This window comes from Rhea americana, unplaced genomic scaffold (assembly GCF_003343005.1).
Source record: "Rhea americana isolate MKP2758 unplaced genomic scaffold, rheAme1 scaffold_12, whole genome shotgun sequence".
Lineage (NCBI taxonomy): Eukaryota > Metazoa > Chordata > Aves > Rheiformes > Rheidae > Rhea > Rhea americana.
In genome coordinates this window covers 5,798,709-5,803,436 of record NW_028185261.1, presented here as the reverse complement: position 1 = coordinate 5,803,436, position 4,728 = coordinate 5,798,709, and the positions used below count along the sequence as shown (strand labels likewise).

General features: G+C 41.4%; 1 protein-coding gene across 1 annotated transcript in view; it reads left to right on the top strand.

Annotated features, from left to right (window-relative positions):
• Positions 1-217: 217 nt before the first annotated feature.
• MTX2 (metaxin 2) overlaps positions 218-4,728 on the top strand; it is a 42,202-nt gene continuing 37,691 nt past the window's right edge. Inside the window, exon 1 of the mRNA XM_085322488.1 lies at positions 218-388. The gene's annotated coding sequence lies outside the window, so the exon portion shown is untranslated. The remainder of the gene's footprint in view (positions 389-4,728) is intronic.

Genomic DNA, 4,728 nt, shown 5'->3' with positions numbered 1-4,728 from the left:
CCTCTTCCTTCCCTAGAGATACTGTAGCTGTGCTGGGCTCCAGCCTAGCTGGACTGTGTGACCTCTCAACTTACTGGCTGATGGCTTTGCTCTGCCACGTGAAAGCTCAGCTAATATTCAGACAAAGCTGGGAAGGCTGAGCCCCGACCTCAGGATCCAGCTATTTATAGAGCCTGGGAAAAATATCCTCTGCAGTTACTTAAATGGCATAGATATGCAACAGTCCAGGGGCTGGTATGTCTCCAGCCAGTAAAACAGCAAAGTTAGGGTTTCTGTGCAATTGCTTTGATGTTAGTTCAGTGCAGCTGTGAGGATGACAGATGTGCTGAAATAGACTTTGCACCCTTGAAGATCAGACCCTGCTGAATAAAAGAAGGCAAGAAAGGAGGTAAGTGAGAAAGGGAAAAGAAAATGATTCATCTAATGGCTTTCCTGCATACAGTCTGAGACCCCTGTTTGCTTTCAGAAATGCTATTTTTGTACCTCTTAAAACCTACATGAAAACTCTCTCTGCCCTCATGTGGGTTGTTGGAAATGCATCAGCATTAATTGATTTGTCAATTAAATATGTAGTATCTTCTGTAAGTGCAAAGTGGTTAGTGTTAATATTCCCTGACTACTGCATTTTTATAGAAGCATGTTCCTAGAAATCTTACTTTATGCTATGCATGCAAATTCCTTAGTCCAGAACTTGTATCTGCCTGATTATTAAAAAGAAAAAAGAAGTTACCAAATTGCAATCACTATTGTCATATTGATCATTTGTGAAAATCTACTGTAAAGCATGTTGAATTTGCACAGGGATGTCTTCATTTCTGAATCTGTTCTGGCTGTTGCCACAAGGTGTGTTGACTTCCCAAAGAAGTGCATGGGGACTGCAGAGGTAAAAGCTGGGCCTCAGTTTCTTCAGGCTCTCACAGAACAGCACCTTCTTAGTAAACTCACAGGAGTGTACGTTGTGGCTGAGAAACTCAGCTCTCATTTGGGTGCTTTGGGCACTATTCTTCATATTGAACAGTGGCTTACGTGAAACAGCTGACAGGCAAACACTTTCACTAAATGCCCCGTGGAATCATTTGAACAAGTTAGCTCAGATTGTCCTGTCTGTTGCTCTGTGTTCTTTGCCAGAGCACTTAGGGTGCAGGCACGAAGTCCTTTTAAAAATACTTTGCTGCTGCCACTTAGCCCTGCTGTGTTGGCAGGGAAGAACAAGCTTGAGTTTGCTTCATTCTGGAGATTCCCAGCAGCAATAATAGTCCTTTAAGGACAGTGACAAGCAGCATAATTTAGAGCATCCCCCAGGATGCCTAAGCTGCACTAGAAGAGCAGTGTGACAGCAGGCCGGGCAGGGAGAAGGCATTTCAGTGCCAGCTCATTTGCCCTCTGAAGGAGAATAATCCCTTGCTGCCACTTGGCCTGCTCTCAAGCACCAGCAATGCTGCCTTTAAAATCTGTGAAAGCTGGGAAGCACTCCATGGCATGAAGCAAGAATTACCAGAAAAGTTCGTTAATAGTGTCACCAGCTGAAGAAAAGATTTGCGTGCAGGTCCTGCAGAAAGCTGGGCTCAGCAAGCATGACTCATTTTCCTGAAGTGTGTGTGGGGGGAGGCATATTAAATAGAAGTAAATATAGTGATGGAACCAAAATTTCATTTTTTAATATCTAATATCACTAGATATCAAACCCACCAGGGAGATAAGATAGTCCATTAAGGCAGCCCTTTAAGTGAGAGCAGGGAGGAGAGGGAATATGGGAGCAGAAAACACTGCCTAGGTGCTCTGGTCCCCAGCAGGGAGCTGGAACCACTGTATCCTGCTGCACTTTGGAGGCAAACCCTGTTTGGGCCAACTGTTTGGATATCTGCTAGATTATTTCCTGAATTTAGTTCCCTTGTATAGTTTGTATGATGATACAAACTATTTCTAGAGATACTCTTTGCATTGAACAGTTCTATAGAGAAATCTTTGCTTTTAGTTAGGTGCTAATACATACTTTTGGCCTAACTCATCTCTAATTCACACTCACCCTTATCAGTGCAACCTTTGTGCAATATCTTGTGGGTTTTTTAGCCTTATCAGTATTGATGGTGGTGAAAGGATGAAACAATTAGGACACTATTTTAACTTAAAACTGTTACAATCTTCTAACACAGAGCTACTCAACTTCCCAAATCCATTCAGTTTCTGATCTGGGGGATATTCAAGTTACTACTGTAACTAGAAATGTAGCTTTCATCAGCATTTTAAAATAATCAGTCCTCTTCCAGGTCACTGATTTAGATYTTCAGCCTATTGTTCAAACACTTGCCAGTTCTTCTGCTTTTGTTATTTCTCTAATGGCATACTTCCGCTATCACATGAAGAACATATTCTTAATAACGTTTAGTGCTTCAGTAGTAATTGTCATCAGAGGACTTTCAAGTACTTTGCAAATATTAATACRGTTCAACATTAGTACAATTCATTCACATATATCCTCTAGTGCTTATCAGCATACAAAAATTAAGATCTTGCCCTGCAAGACTGAAATATATCATTCTGTTATCTAGCTTTGCCAGTAGTCTATTTGATCAAATGATATATTCTTAAAGTGTGGCAAAGTGAGTACCAAGAGGCATTCTAGAACAATGGAACAATCCTTTCACATCTCCATTATCTCATTTATCTACAAATTGATGCATAATTTAATATTATGGCATTTTTCCAAACTTTCTATAGTCTTTATAGTATAGAGTTAAGACTATGGAATGCATGGTTGTCTAAAGGGAAGATGTACATCTCAACACACAAAGCTTCTCTTCAACCCAAGTCAAGATTTCAGAAGACAGGAAGGCAATACCCTTTGAGTCATTTTGATTATCTCATTGTGCATGAGATGCATGGAGAAGTATCTTTGGCCAGGATATAGAAAATAACATATCCAGTATGATCAGTAAAGCACTTAAAATTGTTGGAGTACAGTCTCCTCTGGTTCACATCACAATATGCCTAGCTCACCTCTTCCTCTCCAAAAAATCACTTTTTTCATTGTGCTTAAAAAAAGAAAGTCCAGCCAATGCTGTTCTGGACCAGTCAAGGGGAGCAATATAATCCAAAAGACACTCAGCCGTATTTAACACTTCTGTTCTTACAACAGGGAAGGAGTCTGACTTTCAGTTACTGTGGCCCTCTGAGGCAATGTTTGGCCTTTCTGCTTTCAGCACACCTCTAAAACACATTCAGCAATTTATCTCCAGGCAACTAATGTGATCGTGTGGGGCTCCTACATCTCAAGCATGCTGCTTGAGTCTAGCCTAAGTGGAGCAAGAACTAAAGATGGCTTGAGACACTTTTCTTGTCAGATCCTAGAGCTGGTTATAGCATTCCCCAAAGCGCACTTTTTTTAATTTATTTTTAACACTGAATTGGGAAAAAAAAATCCTTGTGGATCCCTTCATCAAAAAGAAGCAAAGTACTCTGAACCTGCCCCATTCAMCTCCTTAGATACCAGCTCTGCATGTCATGCAGAGCAAGTCAGTTGAGCAGACTTCCATCAAGAGCAGGGATTCCTGGTGACCAGGCAGCTTGTATTGATCTTTGAAGGTCCTTTGTCGTTCTGTGTGTCCACTGTGCTCTTGACTAACCTCTGCAGGATCATGATCCTAAGTTGCATGTATATATCATCAAGAAGAGCTGGAAAATGTCTTACCATATATACATACTTTTCTACTGGAGTAAAGCTGCAGTGTCTGCAGTATTTCAGAAGTCAGCCATGTTTACACTGCTGAAGGATTCTGCATCTGTCATGAGTTATATTACAAATGTCATCACTCCCTAAGCACACACTCTACTACTGCTTCCTGGATAGTGATGTGGCTAAGTCAGCCCAAGAATCCATCAAAATACAGAGAATTATGGTAAATATTCTCATCTATCATGACATTAGAGAGTGCTTTCTGCTACTATTTGACATATTGAAGTTTTGTTTCTACTCTCTTTTTATTTCCAAGTTAAGAGAATTAGTATACTGTGGCTAAAGTTGCAGTTATATCCCAGACAACTCTTCAATTAGATGTGAATTCAAGTCTTTTTTTTTTTCCCCTTCTACTGGATTAACTAAGGAGAACAGGGCATAACTCCCAAATTAGCTTGTTACATTAATAATTTGTTCATGAATGTTTTTCAAAGTGTTCATCCACTACCAATTTAACCCTTAGTGAAAGCTCTATTTCAAGTGTATACAAGCGGAAGTGCTTACAAATGGTGTCTAGTTTATCATAATGTAATTCTAGTGGAGCTTGTTAGAGAACCTAGTAGAGACTGATTATTAATAATATGTGTAACTGAAAATGCAAGTCATAATGTGGAWCTATTATATTCTATGTCTTAATCTTACAAAGTCTGAAATTCTTGTGGGTGTTATAGGGCTGCAAATAGGCTAGAGGCTTATACCACCATCACACACAACGTAAGAACACTTTTTGCACTTTCTGATGTGGCATAAGCACGAAACACATCTGAAGACTGTTCCGCACAGTCTTCTGTGCGAACTGGGAGTTCGGGTGATGAGACTAAGCCCGACAGAACAGTACATTTCTACACTTCGGAGCGTTTGCGCTCGACTGCTGGACTGCGCGGCTCGTTACGAGGCGCTCGGGAAGCGTCGGGCGGCGCAACAGGCGCCCGCGGGGCCGCAGCAAGCCCGGCCCCGGGCACCGCGCCGGGGCACCGGCCGCCGCGGCGCTCCCC